This window comes from Amphiura filiformis, chromosome 1, assembly GCF_039555335.1.
Source record: "Amphiura filiformis chromosome 1, Afil_fr2py, whole genome shotgun sequence".
In the NCBI taxonomy this organism is placed as follows: Eukaryota; Metazoa; Echinodermata; class Ophiuroidea; order Amphilepidida; family Amphiuridae; genus Amphiura; species Amphiura filiformis.
This window is the reverse complement of record NC_092628.1, coordinates 52,523,212-52,545,626: the sequence shown is the minus strand read 5'-3', so window position 1 is coordinate 52,545,626 and position 22,415 is coordinate 52,523,212. Positions and strand designations below refer to the sequence as shown.

The 22,415-nt window shown below is 35.2% G+C and overlaps 1 protein-coding gene across 2 annotated transcripts in view; it reads left to right on the top strand.

The window, feature by feature from the left end:
• Nucleotides 1-624: 624 nt before the first annotated feature.
• The window catches only part of LOC140148683 (dopamine receptor 2-like), a 119,675-nt gene continuing 97,884 nt past the window's right edge, over nt 625-22,415 (top strand). Inside the window, exon 1 of one of the 2 annotated variants that reach the window (XM_072170722.1) lies at nt 625-722. The gene's annotated coding sequence lies outside the window, so the exon portion shown is untranslated. Of the gene's footprint in view, nt 723-11,562; nt 11,674-22,415 lie in introns of those variants that run through there. The other variant, XM_072170731.1, reaches the window with a different exon arrangement.

Below are 22,415 nucleotides of genomic sequence, written 5' to 3'. Positions count from 1 at the left end.
AAAATTTGCTCATGAAATTCTGGCATCGTTTTAATCTTTGAAGCAGTGGGCTGCATCAGAAGTCAATTTTGCCAATAACATCAGTTCATCAGAAAGTTTTCTTTCTTCTTTTTTGTTGTTACAACTACACAGCATAGCCACACAGGATAATATACAGACAGCTCTCTCGATGACTAGGTGGTCTATAGATGTGTAAGATATCATGCCATCGCATTATTACCATTTCAGCAATCGTCAGGGAGATATAAACCCAGGAGACACAGCTGGACATGATCTGCTACAATTTGAACCATGTAATATCTAAAAATTTAGAATTTCGCAATAGATCGAGGCGGGAAACAATGAAAATGGTCAACTTGGCTGGTTTAAAGTCCATTTCATCAGTGATGTGTTCTCATAGATTTGTGAATCAGAGGGAAACCCACAAAGCTCGGTAAAATTGATGAACCAGTCAATTAAACTGGATTTATTTTTCAATTGTAAAAGAAGAAGATAACGTTAAAACCGGATGCTTCAAGTACCAGAGCTTGTGGCGACAGCCACCCTAATTTTGAACGGTAATAAATTATTCAACGCAAGAAAATAACTGAAACTGATACTGGTATTTTTAACCCTCAGGTGGATTTTACAAGACTCTTGAAGAAGATATTAGGACTCCAACAAGATGAAGTTTGTATGAATCTTGAGATATGTTTCGATAGCTGTATTCACCTGCACGTCACGTAAGTATGGTAAAAATTAATCATAATATTTTACTTTCTAATTTACGACTCCGACAGAATATATTTTAAGGCATCATTACCAGAATATAAGGTGCTCTATTCTGCTTGTATCTGTATTCATCAGTTCATGCTCTTATAAGCAAAATAATGTGTTAAAAATTACTATTCATAAATTTCCAATTATATTACACTGCCATATTGGTTTTAATACTTTTTATAACTAATCATTCTGTCAGCTGAGATTTCAAAAGAGGTTTTTCAAATTTGTTATCGACAAATTTGCGCGGCTTCGTTAAAAGCTGTTTTCAATCATTCAACTGAATACAAGGTCAAATGCAGAAAAAACGCCGAATGAATAAGATACAAAATGAGTTTAAGGGTGGTCTTAACAATGGAATAATGGAAACTGTCGGGCGTCATAACTGCTAAATTATGGGTCTAAAGTATATAAAAGACTTGATGAATTCATCTGTGAGGTCAAATTTGGGCACAAATTGCTCATTTTTGGAGAAAATCCCCCAAACGGGTTTTTTGGCCCAAATGTTTTTGAACAACGTAACAAAAAAATTCTTTGGTAAAATTTTGTATTATTATTAATAAGGGTGGTCTTAACAATGGAATAATTGAAACTTTCGAGCGTCATAACTGCTAAATTATCGGTCTGAAGTATATAAAAGTATACATATTTAGAATGGCAAAGACTTGATGCATTCATCTGTCAGGTCAAATTTGGGCATAAATTGCTCATTTTTGGAGAAAATCCCCCAAACGGGTTTTTTTGACCCAAATGTTTTTGAACAACGTAACAAAAAATTTTTTTATCATTATTAAAAACTAAATGTTTAAAAACTAGATACAAATATCTAAGACTGGGACAAAAGCAACCATTTCTTGTTTTTGCTAATTCAACCTTTTCAAATACTACACTGCAGTACAGTTGTAGAAAGATACAACATACTGGCTTAAAATGTCATAGATCATTTTCTTTTTCTACCAATTTGCAATCCCGGATCATTTAAATGAATATCGAATTTGACACAGAGTACAGTATGGGTTGGGGTGTGTTTGTTGGGGGTGGTTGTGTGGTGTGTGTGTGTTGGTCAAATAAGCACCCAAATTACTTTGGCTAATCCTTAGTTCCTTGTGCGCTTTTTATGATAATTCATTTTAACCTACTGCATTACCCTGGGGTAGGGTGGTCGATCAAACTTCGAGGGTAGGGGATTCGCATACGGATATTTATTTTTAAATGTCGACTGCCCACTCTCTTGGTAGTCAACAATCGCGCTGTGACCGCTCTTATGGAATGAAATGTCACTATTCCAAACAACAGTATTCAGTTAGCAGCCTGCACAACCGATTCTTTTGTTTGGCAAGGCTCACTCAGTCATTTAATGAGGCAATACAAACGATCGAATTTGGTGTTGAAATGAGCTAAATTTTTAGTTACACCTTTTCGATGTAAAATTAATTTTCTCGGCCAAATGAAAAGCAATCATTTTCATTTTTTCAGTAAATGTCAGGAAAAATTGTAGTGCTTGATACTGTATTTTTTTTCAAATTCTAGTGTTAAACTTAGGCGTGAAATTTAGTCATTTCGTGTAAGATTTTCGATTTTGATAGGCTTAAACTCTGTCCGCGAGCCTTTTTTTGGATCAACCTTTTAGCTTTTCAAAGTAAGATAGTTCGCTAATGAAGGATTTTTCCCAACTTTCTAACGCACATCACCGTGAGCGATATATCATAGTTTTGTCAGAATTTGCGTTTTCATTTCACTATTTTAACTGCCGGCTGACCATTTTTCAAAATCAACGAGTGAAATCTAAGGCTAATACTAGCATTGTGGATCGATATCCCTGGGTTTAATAGGAATACCGGCATGGCTACAGTGTTGCTAGAACTTCAATATAGCAAAGAAATTCCCAGGCCTATAGCGCTCCTACTGATCATGTTTAACCAGAACACTCAATTGGGGATTTGGGCTACCAAATCGCTGGTCGGGCAATTTGCTTTCAATGGAAAATTGACCTGGATAAACAACAAAGGAAATATCGACTATTTCTGTTGGTTGCTCTCGAGATAAAAGTACTGAGTTAGACATTTCCGAGTATGAAGGAAAAAGGGTAAAATAAAAACGGAAATTCTAACAAAACTATAATATATAGACCCACACGATGTGCTTTACAGAGGTGGGAAATATCTTTCTTTAGCAAACTATATTAGTTTGAGACGCTAAAAATGAATTCCGTAAAAAGCTCGCGTGCGAACTGAAGGCCTATAAAAATCAAAAATATCACACTAAAAGACACAATTTGATGCTTAATTTTAACACCAGGATTTGTAAAAAATGTATATCCAAGCACCAAGTTTTTAACTGACATTACTGAAGAAAAAAAAAAAATATTGCTTTATATTTGACCGAGAAAATTAATTTCATAGCAAAAAAGGTGTATCTCTGAATTGTGCTGATTTTAACATGTATCGATCGACTTTCAGCGCGACTAAGCATTTCTAAAGAATCGGTTGTCCAGGCTGCTAACTGTATTGCCCATCGCCACTATTTCACATTTAGAGAGTATATGTGACCCCTCAGCACAAGTGAGCCCGGATGTCGCCAATCATCATTTTTGAGATATTCAACCAAAATATTCTGCTTGAAATTAGCTTTAAAATTATGTATATCATGTCTATAGTACTTGACATTTAAGTAGTGAAAAATCAATAAAACAGTCAATAAATCCTTTGTTTCCTATTGTTTATTGTTAAGTTCAATGGAGCATATCTCAATAGTGGCACTGGCGACATCCGGGCTCATTTGTGCTGAGGGGTCACATATTTACAATGTCTTTACATTCTCCCAAATAACCGTTGTGTCAAGATCTGTATGGAATCGATTGAAAATTGATACGCTTCATTCAAAGAGAATGTCTTTGGAACAGAAAGAGCTTGAACCACCAAAACCGTTCATCTTTTATTCATTTGTGTTCGCGGAAATGTAAAAATAACGTTTTTTGTTTTTGACATTTCAATAATGTTGACAATAGCTATTAGCTCGATATTAAAGTAAACATCTTTACTTCTAATGAGGTAATTGTGGTTTATCGAAATGAAATCAAAAGGCTATCAACATGATAAAAGCTACATAACGGTTACAGGGGGTAATACAACACGAATAAATGCATTGTCTCTGCCATGAATGCTGATATTCCGGGTTAATATTGGTGTACGTACAAGGTGTCAAGATTATATCATTTAAAAATGTTTTTAAAAATGTAGGTTTAATAAATGTTCTGAGATTTTAGTATCAAAAGAAAGCTCATATTTCTCATTGCCCCATTAAGATTCAACCCCCGAGATATGTTTCGTTTAAATGGTATGAACAAAAACGTAGTGATTTGTGGTTACCACACCTGAAATGTGTGTATCCTATTCGGCATTACATTGTTATACACGTTTCTGCTTCTCATATCAAAACCACTGCATCAATGCAACTCAAAATTGTAATTGTAATTATAATTGTAATTGTAGGCAAGGCATCAATCAAAGATAGAAAATAGAACATGAACAATTGGATCACGCCTCTTTAAGCGAGGTACAAATACTTTATAGATAAATAATGACGCATATAATAAATTGGTCGGTATTAAATACAAACAATTGGCGAGCAGCACCTGCACCTGTGTTCTGCAGGCCAATTCAAAGTTATTTAGAATTATTCTTTTCACATGAAACGTCAAAGCTGGTTTAAACGGAGAATCATTAGTGTTAAATCAGTGCATCATTATTTACTTTAGAGCACTCATCTCCACAGACATCCATGACGCATAGATAGTTATACAGTATGGATTCAGTTTAAATACCTTGTCGTACCTATGATTTCTTGACGGGATTGAACATAATCATTTGATAAATGAATTGATTAATTAAGGCCACTGCATTTTAGGTAAATAGCGTCCTAATACCTTATTTATGTATGTGTGTCACATTTTGAACACGATTTCTCCCATGGTTAGGCATTATTAATCATAATTATATAAATGTTCATAAAAGCATATAGATTAATCACACTAATTGCCTTTTAGGATAATATAGACCCATGGGTACTCAGCCTTCCATGTTGTTTTGTCAGACTGTACGTTTAAAGCGTGTTATCAATTTTCACCATAACTTTATTACTATACACTGGAGAATCCATACTTATTGTTCCCATATTTTATTTTGTTCAGAGGTTTTAAAACATTTCTTTATTACGAGGTCTTCAGCGCAAGCCAGATCCGGACGGTGTCATATTTTAAAAACAATGATTTGCCCATGATTTTTGAGGGGGTTGAATTTCACCTGCTACAAAGGAAATCATACAGTTCTTGTGGTTCATTAGTGAAGATAATGAACTGTATTTGCAGATAAAATGTATTTTAGCTATTTAAAGGTTAAATTTCAATCTTAACAAACGTTTATCATTATTATTTAGTATAATGTGCGCGTGCCATATGAAAACAAAAATCATACAATGACATCCACTGACCATGTCCATCTCTGCGCATAGATCAAAAATATATTGGAAGCAAAACAGAAGGACAAACTAGTTCTGAAAGCATGTGACCTGCTCACCATATTTAGTGATATTGAGTTATTAGAGTTATTAGAGAGTTTGCAAAATGAGGTTCAGAAGCACAAACTTTAACGTCTAGAGGATTATAGAAAATTTATAGTGAGCAGTAAATTTTAAACGAAAATACGTCAATTAAGAACGATAGTTTCCAAGTAAATTTCCTCATAGACGGCAAAATTACCTGTTTTGTATTATTTAGTTAAAAAGGCCAACTATTAGAAATCTAATTTGGTTTGGGTAAAAAACACGCAAATGTTGTTGAAAATTAGTGATTGAATTAGGTAAAATATTTTTTGGTTCCAAACGTCAAGCTTGTGTCAAGTTTGTCTGGGAAAACTTCCAAGGCAAGTGGATTAAGTTCCCGTATAAATGGCCTATTTTTGTCAGGGCGAGCAATGTAACATACCTCGGGAAGGGTATAGCAAGTGCATATATTTTTAATATAACATGTCATAGCTTGCGCCTGGTAGGAGAGGGGTAGGGAGGATGATTTTGCCCATTTGTGTTAGTAATGTTTCCCCTTGACAACGCCACTGGGGAGGGGGAAACTGGAGTGCGATGGGGGTCCCATAGGAGGGGTAAAGTTTGAAAGAGATATTCAAAATTCCCGCTCCAAAATTGTAAAGGGCAATGACGTCATGGTTATTTGTGTTCAACTGTCAAACTGGTTTGTTTAAAATAATACCATGTTTGATAATAATTTTCCTGACAAATAAGGCATAATGTTGTGATTGCCGGAGACTTCCTTTAAGCGTTAAGACGCTGTTGGTACAGTAACCAATCGGACATTTCGCAAGGTCTCCAACTAATTTGTAAAGTCCGTTTTCCTTCCTTGGTGAAAGGAAGAAGAATCATCGTATGTGCAGCATCATTATTTGTTCCTGGCGTCTATACTAGAATGCACTGAATCAACACGTTTAAGTGTTGTGCCTTAAGCTGTTTAACCAACCAATACTCTTGACACACTACTCAATCCTATTTGGCTTAATAAGTCCACTATAAATGAGGCTATCCGTACACAGTGTGTTTTGATGGCTGTTATGAGAATACTTTAGAGTTGTTTTTATCTTGGACAATTTGGGATTCTATTCATTTTAGCAACTGCTCGTGCATCCTTGTGTCATCGTATACTTGTATCGTAAAGCACAATATTGGCTACAAAAACGTAATGGCTTTGTAACTTTCATGCGAAAACCTAGACAAGATGTCAATAAATCAGATTGCAAAAGGCATTTGTTAGTCAAAGTTATAAACCTAGATATCTTAATTATAAAGCCTGCTGAATCCAAGGGGGTTAAGGTTATCAAGGGTTATAAAGGGTTATTTTGAGTCTATGACCCTCAAAATGTCCCCCAAAATTATCCAATAGGTACAGGGGTTTAAACTTAAACATGCTCCGATTTCACTCAAATTAAGCTGCATATCAAATTATCCATCTCGTCGTAAAAATCACGGTAGCTGTCAAAGACAGAAAACAGAAATGACAGAAAAGACAGAAAAGTTTTGAGTTATGAATTAGAGAGTTGTCAGGAAGCTGTGGGAGTTAAATTGTTGGGAGATTATGTATAAAGGTGCATGTTCCCATTAATTGATAGTTTGCTGGATTACAATCAAATTTGGTGGATGCGACTACCATCGGGTGCCGAAAATTATCAAGGTCATGTCAAGGTCATCCGAGCATGGATTGTTGGATTGCCATCAAACTTGGAGGATGTGACCATGATGTGACTACTATCGGGTGCCGAAAATTGTCAAGGTCATCCAAGCATGGATTGTTGGATTACAATCAAACTTGGTGGATGCGACTACCATCGGGTGCCGAAAATTGTCAAGGTCATCCAAGCATGGATTGTTGGATTACAATCAAACTTGGTGGATGCGACCACCATCGGGTGCCGAAAGTTGTCACGGTCATGTCAAGGTCACCTGAGCACATCCACCATGTTTGATTGTAATCCAACAATCCATACTTGGATGACCTTGACATGAACTTGACAATTTTCGGCACCCAATGGTGGTTGCATCCACCAAGTTTGATGGCAATCCAACAATCCATACTCGGATGACCTTGACATGACCTTGACAAATTTCGGCACCCGGTGGTGGTCACATCCACCAAGTTTGATTGTAATCCAACAATCCATACTTGGATGACCTGACAATTTTCGGCACCCGATGGTAGTCGCATGATGGCAATCCAGTAAACTATCAATTAATGGGAACATGCGCCTTTAAACATTAACTTCCAACATTTTAACTCCCACAGCTTCCTAACAACTCTCTAATTCATAACTCCAAACTTTTCTGTCTTTTCTGTCATTTCTGTTTTCTGTCTTTACAGCTACCGTAAGAATCACAAAAATATAGATTCTGTGCGTGTACGACCTATGACTATGAAGTTATATAGATATCATGGAAAAATAAAGTATCCCATTACTTCATACAAATCGAAATAATTGTGTGGGTTTTTTTATCTGACGTTTATAATATCTTGTCTTATACACAAATTCACTTTTCAAACATCATGAATATTGTCTTCATGAAATATAATACTTCGTGATACTATTAAGTGCAGCTTTAGGTCGTAGTACAATTGCAATGGGAAACTTATCGCAATATGATAATATTACTAGTCCAGACAAGTTCTGTAAGGCAGATGAGTACTAATTTTAACGAATTGTAACTCCCTGACGCCTTGGAAGATACTTTTAAGAAATAAATAAAATTAATTCACAAGAATTTTGTATGAAGTAATTGTTTGTTGTAGTATACAATACATGCTCTTTGAACTTCAAGGTCATACATATATTTTTATAATTCATTCATTTGTTTGTAACGCTAATGGCTTCAGCGGAAAAACAGTATCTTCCTTGAAGACCTGGATCTGGCAACTACAACTACCGAAATGACGTCACTGATGTTTTTTAAATCAAATTTGTAAATAATAGCATGAAAGTTTATTGCCTCGTTTGTCTTGAAATCCGCAAATAATGCAGAATGCAATGTAAGAATACAATAATACACAATTTATTTTGATAATCAATAATAAAAAAAGTCACTTGAATTTAACATTTTTTGAATCCGTATAGATGTGCAGACATCTCAACGGTAAGTATTGAACATTAAAACGAGGTGAGCTTATGCTAATATCGCACTATACTATTGCACACTAGCACAATTAGACATGAAATTACAAGTGCAAACATAACATGCATAGGCAGATAAACCAGAGTTTTATTTTAACTCCAGACCTCTCGCTTGCGGGGCAAACGCTCTAACCACTGAGCTACACAGGCTGTCACTGATAAACAGGACTCAAGTCTGGTACTTATGGATATGAGAATGTTTAGGCCACTTCCTTGTTTGTATGATTATAGGCTGGCGGCCTCATTACTGCTAAATTGTCTAATGTCTAAAGTATTTTGTATTTACAATAGCAAAACTAGATAGACGAATCCACTGTGACGTTTGATTGTGGACAACATAAACAATTGTTTTTGCAGTTATCGATTTTCAAAAACTAGATATAAAGCTCTAAGTAAAATGGTTGCAATTGGGCTTTTTAATGTCTTTCTCCAAAATTGAGCACAGTAAAGATTTTTTTCTGTTAATTTTTAATCATTTGGTCGAGCAATTTGCCGGCCAAAGAGTCGTCACTATTTTGATTAAATGAAGACGCGTCTATGGGATGCCATTGTTAATAGAGCCAACCAATTTCTGAAATAATAATATGAGCGTCAGCTGGTCGTACGACAAGTAACGATTTTACTCTGAAAACATCTCTAATTTACCAGACTCTTATGCGTATCTGTGGGAATATAAGGTTTCTACGTTTGTCACTATGTCAGGATGCAAGGATACAAAAATAAAACCCTTAATAGTCACATATACAATCGATTAAGTGTTCATTTAATAACAGTACAATTGATGAAGTCGTACGTAAATGGCGTATAATATGTCATGAATAGAAATCAATCTTCCGCTCTCTATCTGAAATTGCAATAAAATTGTGATGTAAAGGATTGGACATTGTTGTACAGTTAGTAAGGTAAACCGTGGCACGTGTATAAATAAGCATTTAGATTAAATATATAGTTTCACTTAACGAAGGCACATACCAAGAAAATTGGTAACTCACACCAGTTTGCTTCAAGTGTGTACCTGACACCTCGACGTATCGGAGAGTTGACAGTTTGACATCAGTCACTCAGAGTTTGGGCTTTTTCAGTTTCTCTGAAAAAAGATATTCCTTATTATAAGAAGCAGAGAGCCAATCTTATGAAAATTTCTTTATATAGCTACATTTTATGATTGTACTATTACTATGAAGAAGAATTGATGAAACACATTAATTTAATGGTATCTTCATTACTGGCCTTCCTGTCTGCAGTAAATATAAAGGATAATAAAATACATTGTAAACCCAACAAAATCGCATCCATGCAGTTTAGGGACGCACCATTAGATATGAAGGGGGTTTATGAGTTAAACAATAATTTGACTGGCCTCATAACATAACTATAACGTGCAAAAAAACAAAATGTAACAGTTTGTAATTGAAAACAATCAATCTCCTTTGAGCCCGGTAAATACCCTCATTCTAGTCTTAAAATTGACTATTTTCAAGTGCTTCGTGCGAAAATATCGCAGTAAAACAGTATTATTTTAAGCATCCCCCTGACAACTGACCCTCATGCTGGTGTTGAACATCAATAAAGTCAAGTTTAATAAAATTAAAAAAAGTTGCCTCTCAATATGGTATCAAAATGAGTTTCAGAACGTTGTATAATATTTACAATTACCTGTAAATATTAACATAAAGGAAGAATCAGTGGTATAATCAGCTTTTCGAGACCAGGGAGACATAACCATTCCAATTTGCCAGAGGTTTTGAAGGGTATCCTCCAAAATTTGCGAGCCGTCACTCTGGCAGAATTGCTTTACCGCGGGAACATTTGCATTTGGTTAAATTATTTTAAGTTCACCGAGGTGTAAAATTAAATTGCTCCTTAAGGGATATTAATTTGTTTTCCTCCTTAAAAGCTGTCACAACTTCAAGTATATATCCCCATATCCCCACGATATCTAATGGTGCGTCCCTCACTCGCATAATACAGTACAATCCTCATAAATAAGTTTCTCGGGAGCGATTTAGTGAAACACCCTGAATAAACCGATGACGTTTTAAGCGTGTAAGGATTAAAATGACCGATGGGATGTTTCTATTTCATTTGTCAGAACATCGAAGCTAACTCACGCCTACAATTGTCTTGTTCGCGGCTTTTCGACCTGCGTGGTAGATTTTTGCCTCCGGATTCCTCGCTAGTTAAGATACAAAAATCAGTGGGGACCCCTGGTATTTTATTTTCATAGCATGTGGAGAACTGTTGTTAAAACGCGTTAAAAATGAATTACTTTTCATATCCGTGTAAGGCGCGAAAACGTGCAGATGCTTTTCTGCGATGTGAGGAATCGCTTTGGTCTGCTATCCTGGAATAATAAATCAAACCAAGCGTAATTTGGCGACGAAGCAGTCTATTTCTACTCTTGTTTTGACGTCTTACGCAGCATAATGAAACTTAATCATGAAATTTTGACATCAGTTTAATCTTTGAAGCAGTCGGCTGCATCAGCAGTCAATTTTGCCAATAGCATCAGTTCACAAACGTAGAGATGTTTTTTCTTTCTTCCTGTTTTGCTTTTTACAATACATAGCATAACCATGCGGGATAGTGTGCAGGCAGCTCAACAGAGGATTATGTCTAGGATATCATGCCATCACATTATTACTATTCCAGCAATCGTCAGGGAGTGATAAACCCAGGAGACACAGCTAGACATGTTATGATCGACTACAATTGGAACCATTAATAGCTTCAAACGTCAATAAAAATTTCCCAATAGATTGAAGCGGGAAACAATGAAAATGGTTGGCTGGTTTAAAGTCCATTTCATTTCATCAGTGTTGTGTTGCCATTGTCAATTGTGAATGAGAGAAAATCTGACAAAGCGCTGTAAAAATCGACGAATTAGTAAATTAAACAGTAATCTGTTGTTATTTCGTCGATTGTACAACAACAAAACGTCAAAATCGGATGCTTCAAGTACCAGGGCTCGTGGCGACAGCCACCCTAATTTTGAACGGATAAAACGCTTCAGTAGAAACAGTTTACAGGATTTATTATTCAACGCAAGAAAATAACTGAAACTGATATTTTTTTACCCTCAGGTGTATTTTACAAGACTCTTATTGTTATAGAAGATATTAGGACTCCAACAAGATGAAGTTTGTATGAATCTTGAGATATGTTTCGATAGCTGTATTCACCTGCACGTTACGTAAGTATGGTAAAGATAATTACAATATTTTACTTTCTAATTTACGACTCTGGCAGGATTTGTTTTTAAGGTATATACTCGAATATAAAGTGTTATATTCTGCTTGTATTCGTGCTCTTAAGGGGGTACTACACCCCTGGCCAATTTTTTGCATATTTTTCCATTTTTCTCAAAAATCATAGCGTATTGGGGACAAGTAAGATATGTTTATTATAGGGGCAAGGACTACAACTACTGCACTGAAATTTCAGCAACTCAAGGCAAGTAGTTATTGATTTATTGATCAAATATTGATTTTCCCTCATTTTTGACTGTAACTCCACAACTGTTGTCTGTGCTGAAATACAATTTCCAGTACAGTAGTTGTAGTCCTTGCCCCTATAATATACATATCTTACTTGTCACCAATATGCTATAATTTTTGAGAAAAATGCAAAAATAGGCACAAAATTGGCCAGGGGTGTAGTACCCCATTAAAATGAATTTTCAATCAAAATATGTGTTAAAAATTACTTTTCATAAAATTCTAATTATATTACACTGCTATAATGGTTATAATATTTTTATGACAACTAATCATACTGTCAGGTTAGATTTCAAAAGAGGTTTTTCAAATTTGCTATTGACAAATTTGCACGGCTTCGTTAAAAGCTGTTTTCAATCATTCAACTGAATACAAGGTCATATGGAGAAAACAACACCGAATGAAAAAGATACAAAATGAGTTTAAGCAACTTGAGTGTTTTACGGTTTTGTATTTGCTTTCCGAGCAATTCGGAGAATTTCAACCAATTGGCAATTTTTCACATGGTAAAATATTCATTATTTTATTCCTGGTATTTATTGACTATCATCTGAAAACGGGAGGAGCAAGCAGTAAACATACTTGCCAAGAGGATTAACATGTAAAATAGACACGCTGCTTGCTTAAGGGCAGAGTAATGGACTAATGAAAAATGACCCTTTTCCGACTTCGTTATTTCCGAATTATTATAAATATAAATAATATAAATAAATAAATTATATAAACTATACATTTTTGAAATGGAAACAAACAAAAAAATTAGTAAGCTTTCCATAAATTAGAGACGTGAAATCAGGGAAGCTTTTTTATTTTTTGAAGATTCGACTTTAATGCGTTGGACAAACACGCAGGTTTGCGCCGCGTCACGCGACGCGAATCGCGCGCGTAATCGCAATATTTCGCATTCCTGACTAATATTTCCCGCCAATTTTAATTCAGCTATCTTGAGCCATGTGACTTTTTTTGAGTTGGAAAGAGTAAAATAATGATTTTTAAATCAAGAGGTTCAAGTGAAAGAATACGAGCGTGGACGAATGTGTCTTCCCTTAAGAAGAAAATTCGTGATGAGTGCACAAAACAAACTGCATAAAATAATTGCGGCATGAACAATGAATCTATTTTGATTACAGTTTGTTTCGTGAATTCTTCAAGGTCACCCCATTAATCAGGTATAAAATCCAATATATTTTAGTCGGTCAATTCAATTAATTTGTTACTCTCAGATATTTTGATGCGCATCTGATGTCGATCTGCAATACTAGTTTACTTAATACAAATAGAACAAGAAGAACATATCTGAACTTCAACCTCAATTTATTGAGTAGAAGTGTACCGCAATCCTTTGCCTAGTTTGATAGATCGATAAATGACATGCATTATATTTATTTGATTTGGAGGGTATTCGTTTAATATTTTATGTTACTGTCAGACCTAAACTGAGATATCTTGTGTATCATGGTTATCCTAACTCCTAAATCTAATAAGATCATGCATACTCATGTTAACGATGTAAATAGCTCTCAACATTGAGTTCGATCATGGAGTTAAAGGCATTTTACCACAAGGGAAGTTTACTGCAGAAACAATAAATCTGCAAATTGTCAAAGACTGTCCTCAGAATGGTGTCAGGTTGTGCTTATTGGAAACATAATATATTATTTATTGTCAAATATTTGAACTCCAATGGGATTGTATATCCACCAGGGAGACTCTTATTCATATTCAACCACCTCTTTCCCAAAATTTTATTCTGAAAAATTAAACCAATTAAACTAGAGTGATTTGAATTTGTAGCTTCCTCTTGAACTTGCAGATATGACGCAAGACGTAAACTAAATCTATACACAATGTTTCTATAATACGTTTATGCTGGCACAAAAGTAACAAAATTGTTTTTGCTAATTTAACATTTTCAACCACTGCACTCGCGACAGTACAACATATATATATTCAGTAATGAATGACTGCGTGTGTCGCACCTGGATTATAATTTCATAGATCATTTTCTTCTTTTTTACAAATTTATAATCCTAGTTCATTTAAATGAACTTTGAACTTGACAAATAATATATTGATTCATTTAAAATGACCTATGCAAATACGTAGAATTGTGTGTGTTTGTTGGGAGTGCGTGTGGGGGTGTGTTGGTCTTCCCAAACCCTCCCCAGACTCTTCCTCGTTGTACTAAATTAAGAGTAATTCGTTTTAACCTACCGCATTATTCGGGGGTAGGGTGGTCAATCGAACTTCGAGGGTGGGGTTTTGTGAGGCTCACGGATATTATTTTCTTTTTAAATGTTGATTGTCACTCTCAACAATTGTGCTGTAATCTCTCTTTTTGATTGAAATGCCACTACCCAAAAAACCGTTGCTGCTCTCCACGCTTATACATTTAGAGAGTATTTATTACAATAGCTATACATTATCTCAAGTAACCGTTGCGTCAAGATCTGTATAGCCATTGATACGCTTAATTCAAAAAGAATATACATGTCTACGCAACAGGAAGAGCTTGAGCCGCCAAAGCCGGTCATGGTTTATTCATTTGTCTTCGCGGAAATACATAAATAACGTTTTTTAAATTTAAACAATGTCGACAATAGCTTTAGCTCGATACTAAAGTATGTATCTCTACTCTTAAGTACACAGGATATTGTGGTATCCACCAGCAAATGGAAAAGATCTTTTTTGAGTTACATAACACATAAGAGTTGAAGGAGATGACATACAATACGTACAGTGTTGTATTGCCACCTGCAATGAATAATATTCGTATCAGATAATAATGTTGTACTTAATACAAGGTACACTGTGACAATTAAAGATATATTATTTTATTTTAAAATCAACAAATAACTTCAAAAATAAATATCGGTATTTGTGATATAGCGCCTTAGAGCGCCTTGGACATCAAAGCACTTTGCATTTATTCCGCGAACATTTGAGTATGGACACAGTCAATCATCATCCCTATTCCAAAGACAAGCAACCTCAAATCTTGTAGTAACTAACATCAGCTTGATCAGCTATCCTAGCAAGTTACTCTTGCAAGTAATCTTGAATGGACTACGACCTTAAGCAGAACGAATCATTGCAGAAGAGCAAGCAGGGTTCAGAAAAAGGCGTAGTTCGGCAGAGTAGATCTTTAATCTGAGAATGCAGAGAGAGAAGTTCCGGACTTGTCAGAAGCCACTTTATCACAACTTCATTGACTTCAAGAAGGCATTTGATCTTGTCTGACAGGAAGGAATGTGTGTTATTATGAGAATGTTCAACATCAGCAGAGGAATTCTAAATACAATTGTATGAACTGTATGAATCATCCAAGAGTGTGGTCTTGTTGAGATACGAAATCTGCGATTGGTTGTGCACACGTGTTGGAGTCAGACAAGGCTGTTTATTGTCACCCACCATCTTTAACATCTTTCTTGAATACATCATGACGGAACCCTTGGATAATTTTGAAGGGTCAGTCAGCATTTGTGGATGAACCATCCCAACCTTTGATTTGCTGACGACATAGATCTGTTTGGAGGTCATGCTGAAAAACTGAGCATACTGACAACAAGACTAGAGAATATTGCAAAACATCTTGGCATGCAGATCAGTGCAGAGAAGAGTAAAGAGTCATGAGAATGAAATCAAACTAGGAATTAGATGTATCGGTTGATGGCGAGAGACTATAAAATGTTATTTAATTCAAGTACCTTGGCGCTACCATCACAGAGGATGCAAGATCAGTGCAAGAAATTGTACAAATATAGCACTTGTACTGAGATGTTGATGCGTCTATTAATTCACTCCTCCCTGCGGGCTCGTGTAGTGGACGCATCAACATCTCAGTACTCGTGCATTCTTTTGTACTGTTACATTTCACTACTCCAAATTGATTAGCCCATCTTTTCTCTCTTTCACATTTTCTTAACATTTTTCCAAGTAACTGTTACGTCAGAATTGTATATAACTTTATACGCTTCATTCAAAAATAATACATGTCTAACGGAGAAGAGCTTTGTAGCCTCCAAAGCCGTTCATGTTTTATTCACCTGTTTTCACCATAATGCAAAATTAACATTTTAAATTTAAACAATGTCTACAATAGATAAATAGCTCGATTTTAAAGTAAGTGTCTTTACCTAATTTCAATGAGTACGCATCGAACGCGTTAAATTTAATCCCAATGAAGTAAAGATTTACGAGCCTCTTTCGATTAACACAATGAGTGCAGGTTGCAGGAGATAGTATGCAATACTGTACTTTCTGTATTATCGTCTGCCATGAATGATATTCATACTGGTTAATAACGTTGTTTTTACATTGTGTACTGTGCCAATTAAGATTATATCATTTAAATTTCAAACCTGTAGATAAATGAAAACATTAAAATTGGTGCGCTACCAATTTCAGGCAAAATCATGCAAATTGCTGCTCATATTAATCTTTAAGTTAGCCTGACCGTGTGAGATCGTATATTGTTACAGCATATTGCTGAAGAAAATTGTAATATAATTTATCTTTGAAAGCTTTCGTCATGATTTGTTCTTATTTCTTCAGAAGAAATTAGTAGAAGTTACAGCTTTGAGACTGTTAAACGCAATACACAATTAAGTCTCAAAGTGGTACATAAAAACACTGTATAAAAATAACAACAGAACAACAACACAAAACGGTTAAAAAGTTAACAAGTATGATGTAGAATGAAATTAAGCAACTTTTTAAAGCATTAAACAACTATGTTTTCACAGAACATTTTCGACAATGATCGTATATCAAGAAATCAAATTCATCGTAGTCTTACCACCCAGCGCCAGTAGTATGATCTGTAATGTACACTACTCGTCTTCTTGTTCCAAAATCAAAAATTGACATTTTCAAAAATTATCTGACGACTTATCATGCTGATTTGTTAAGGTGAATTCATAGCTTTTGTGTAATGTAAGAATAGTTTGTAAACGCTATGAATGTCCTTTTACCTTATGCAAGTATGTAGGCTATATGTATGTAGGCTATGTATCTCGCATTTTGAACACGATACCCTTCTGGATAGAAATGTTCCTCATAAATGTAAATAAAAGCATACAGATTCATCACACTAATGGCGTTTGGGAACAATACGCTCGTATATAGGCACATGAGGGCTATGTTGTTTTGTCAGGCCAGGCCACTTCCCTGGTCAGACTGTACTTTTAAATCGTGTTAGCAATTTTCGCCATAACTGACTGTACATCGCTGAATCCATTTTTATTTCCACGTGTGTTTTTCTTTCTTTGGAGACTTTTTAACCATTTATTTATTAGTCATGTTAGTAGGTTTTCAACACAATTAAGATTCGCGCGGCGTCCCATTTCAACTGCATTTGCATATTATATTAAATTTGTTCGGGTTGTATTTCACCTGATCAGATATCAATACAAGCGAAAACAGCGCGAGTGGTCAAGGTAATGAACTATAATATATAAATCACATTTTAGGCAAAATTACTCATTGTTTGATTGCTTGCTTTTTATTCGGAATTGATCATAAGAATAGAAAAAGCAAATGATAGAGAAAGATAAAATAACATAAAGCACATCAATGTGGCATATCAATTAAATCCAGCCACAAAGCCATTAAGAACCAGGACAGACAGACAAAAAAATGACAAGCCCGCAGAAGGCAAGCTTATTTCCGATGGGGTCCCAAGAAAATATGAGGAAAAAAAAGGGAAAACAGAAAAACTTACACAGGGAAATCTGACTTGACTGAGAGAGTTGCTGGCCAGATGTTGTTTGACACTCTTTGTTTAAATGCAGACTTGGTAGGCAATCCCTTGATGTTTGATGGGAGTGCATTTCAGTCCAATGGCATTGTATATAGTAGAATGTGCTAAGCAATACCTTTTAAATTAGGAACGATGACATTATATAGATGTATGTTCTAGTAAAATATTGACTAAAATAAGGTGCACCTTGACAATGATAAATGTTTTACAAGCCTCAGCTGGTTAACTCTGTCACAAAATTTCGCTCATGTTGCCCAATGTGATCTCTGGAAGAAAGTTTCAGGATGTAACGTGCAACCTTATTTTGAGCAATTTGCAATTTATTTTTGTACAACAGTAATCCATATTGCACTCAATGAAAGCAGAACTTAGAATTTTACGCAAAAGTTGATTGCGAATGTGAGAATGCCGGTAGAGGAACTTGAGGCAACCAGAAACTTTAACCATGCTTTCACCAGATACTGCCCAGCAAACACAAAACGTAAAAAGTTTCAAAACCTACTGCAACAATATATTTAAAATGTTATTGTAAAATATGTCTTGCAAACATTTTTTTGCCAAATATTTTGTTAACACTTGCATAACATTATGTTAGAATATTTGCAGTAGGTTATCAACCAATGTTTTTTTAATTATATTAAAACGTTTTATACTCTTTATATGCCATTTATATAACCCGACATTTAAACGTTTCTGGCAACCTTTTCTAACCTTTTGCGAATGATGTCCAAAACATTTTGTGTTTGCTGGGTGCATTGTCTATTGAGAAATCAAGATACTTGATACTGTTCAGAAATTTGTTAACATGGCCGTCATACGTGATGTTTGACCCTAAATGGGCCATGTCAAACGTAAAGGCTGGTGTAGTAAAACTTTTGCCAAGTTTAGTCATAATCGATCACATAATGAAGGTGCTAGAGCAAATTGTTTGAGATTGACAGAAGAAACTCAAGCAAAACAATGTTCCAGCCTATGTTCGGCTGGACTAAATACAGAAGAAGACGAAGAAACTCAACATGCTCAAGATAAACAATATAAACAAGTTCGGCTGGATTAAATACACATAAGACAGAAAACTTTACTCAGCATTTTGGGTTACTAGCTAATTTGTACTTTTCGTTTCGTTTTTCTTTTGCAAGGGGAGGATGATGCATCGTAGAAGCAATATCATTATTTGTTCCACAAAATAATATGCACTGAATCAACACGTTTAGTTGTAGTGCCTTGAGCTGTACAACCATCCAAAACACTTGACACACTCCTCAATCTTATTTGGCTTTGTAAGTCTAATATAAATGATGCTTTCAGTACACAGTCTGTTTTGATGGTTGTAAGAATACTTTCAAGTTGCTTTTATCTTGGGAAATCCATTTGTTTTCCATTCATAATTCACACCTGCTGGTGCATTATTCACTAAAGATTGTTTGAACATTATAATATTTATTTGATCGTTAACCTCCGTGCTACGGAACCATATTTTGCAACACTGACTAAGAAAGGGTTGTTGTTATTGTTGTTGTTGTTTTTATTCTATTATAAACGTCGTATACTGTTATATTTGGTACCACTGTATATCTATGTGTCTCGTATATCCAGTCATACCAAAATAGGTACAAACATTTGATATTATAATGTGCGTGGGCCCTCACAAAATTGGGAAATTCTGGCTATAGAGCTTTCACCGAGTTTTATCTTAAATATGAAAGGAAATGTCTGTTTCAACCTAAATTAGTCATGCCAAATGTAAAGGCTGGTGTAGTAAAACTTTTGCCAAGTTTAGTCATAATCGATCACATAATGAAGGAGCTAGAGCAAATTGTTTGAGATTGACAGAAGAAACTCAAGCAAAACAATGTTCCAGCCAATGTTCGGCTGGACTAAAAAAAGAAGAAGACGAAGAAACTCAACATGCTCAAGATAAACAATATAAACAAGTTCGGCTAGACTAAAAACACATAATACAGAAAGCAAGTGATTTACTCAGCATTTTGGGTTACTAGCTAATTTGTACTTTTCGTTTTTCTTTTGCAAGGGGAGGATGATGCATCGTAGAAGCAATATCATTATTTGTTCCACAAAATAATATGCACTGAATCAACACGTTTAGGTGTAGTGCCTTGAGCTGTACAACCATCCAATACACTTGACACACTCCTCAATCTTATTTGACTTTGTAAGTCCAATATAAATGATGCTTTCAGTACACAGTCTGTTTTGATGGTTCATGGTTGTAAGAATACTTTCAAGTTGCTTTTATCTTGGGAAATTTGGTTTTCCATTCATAATTCACACCTGCTGGTGAATTATTCACTAAAGATTGTTTGAACATTTTAATATTCGTTCATTAACCTTCGTGCTACTGAACCATATTTTGCAACACGGACTAAGAAAGGGTTGTTGTTGTTGTTGTTGGTCTTTAATAAACGTCGTATACAGTTATATTTGGTACCACTGTATATATGTGTCTCGTCTATCCAGTAATACCAAAATAGGTACAAACATTTCCCACATACCGTAAAGTGCTATGACATTATAATGTGAGTGGGCCCGCCTCGAAAAATTGGGGGATTCTGGCTATGTACGAAAGTATAGGATTTTTGGATAAAACTTCTATGAAGATAGAGCTTTCACCAAGTTTTCTCTTAAATATGAAAGGAAATGTCTGTTTCAACCTATCTAGCAAGTAAAGAGTCGATATATTACTGTAGATGCCTAACGTAAAGAGGCCATCCCACTTTTGGTGCAAGTTCCTTAGGGAATTAGTCAAGGTGGAAATGTATCCATGTATTCTGACTGAGTGGGAGGGCCCCTTTACGTCGTCCCTTAGTGGGTTGGTACATCCCCCCCCCCCTCCTCTTCATAGGAATATACTTAAATTTGAAGTTGTTGCTTTTCTATGCTTGTTTTTTCTGCGTTTTTTTTATTCCTTCATCTTGTTTATTTGTTTATATACATTAACTTCAAGGATATGCAATACTTCTTTCATCTGATTAGTCCATATTATGTGTGTGTATGCTCTCCAGGGTTTATACTTCATAAGTGAGTTTAGTGCAAGCAACCCAGACCATGAATTCAAAACCTTGTAAGACTTTCTCGTCTTGATTTGGCATAATTTGATCTTGTGTAACAAACCATGTTCCCGTGTCTTGTTACACTTCACTTGACCAAAGCGTGATTTATTTAGTCCAAGACCCTTTGAGCTTTAAGCTTGCTTAACTATTTAAATGTTGATTAATATTCCAAGTCACTTGTTGCGGTTGCGGCTTGTCAGGTCAATGGATACAACATGCCATATTCACTACGTAGGAGTTAAGATAGAAATATGTGGTGTCAGAAATCTCTTGTAACCCATTATATCCTTTCATCTGGAACAATGTTGTAACTTTGCCAACTGCTCATATTGCTGATGTTTGATATTCTGTAAAAAATACATTTAGTTATTATATCAGCCTATATTCAATGAATTCTTTATTCACCAAGTATATCATTTTAACAAGCACTGCACCGATGCGACTCGACATTTCATGACGTTTCAAAATCGTTTACTCCATAGTGTGTGTATGCTCTCCAGGGTTTATACATAAAGTGAGTTTAGTACAAGCAACCCATGACTTCTAAACCTTATAATAAGACTTACTCGTCTTGATTTGACATAATTTGATCTTGTGTTACAAATCAGGTTCCCGTGTCTTGTTACACTTCACTTGACCAAAGCGTGATTTATTTAGTCCAATAGCCTCTGAGCTTTAAGCTTGCTTAACTATTTAAATGTTGATTAATATTCCAAGTCACTTGTTGTGGTTGCGGCTTGTCAGGTCAATGGATACAACATGCCATAATCACTACGTAGGAGTTAAGATGGAAATATGTGGTGTCAGAAATCTCTTGTAACCCATTATATCCTTTCATCTGGAACAATGTTGTAACTTTGCCAACTACTCGTATTGCTGATGTTTGATATTCTGTAAAAAATACATTTAGTTATTATATCTGCCTTTATTTAACGATTTTTTTCATTCACCAAGTACATCATTTTAACAAGCACGATCACGAATAGACAATGATTGATGGGAAGGGACATTTTATCCACTTTATTTAAACCATCTGTTTTTTTGGGGTTTTTTTGGGTTTTTTTATGTTGTTGTGTTATACGTACAGGTAACTAAAAAGATCCGTACGTCACAAGTAGGTCAAACTATACTTTTCTGAATCCTTATGACCAGGGAAATACTTTTGTGGGGTTTAAAACAAGATTTGACCTGTTTTGAAATTTGACCCTGTATAATCTCCTTTGATCCCATGTTGGGACCCCTTGTAGATGATTGATTTTGTTGGCCACCAAGAAGTTATTGAACATGAACCATAGAAAACACTTATATAACTTAACATGTCACTTGCTTCCAAAATATGGTAGTTGGCTCTAACTGTTACTGCAGCTTTAAAATGAGGATACAAAAACAACGAAACCCCTTCTAGAAAGCAAGATAATTGTTTTTAAATGACAGTAGAATATTTCACTAATTTATACGCCTTTTAAATTTTATGAATAGAATAATGCCTCCATGGAATATAATACTTCATGATACAATTGAGTGCAGGTTTTGTTCGAAGTAGAATTGCAAGTGGAAACTTATCAAAATATGATATAACTAGTCCAGGCATGATTTGAAAGGCAGA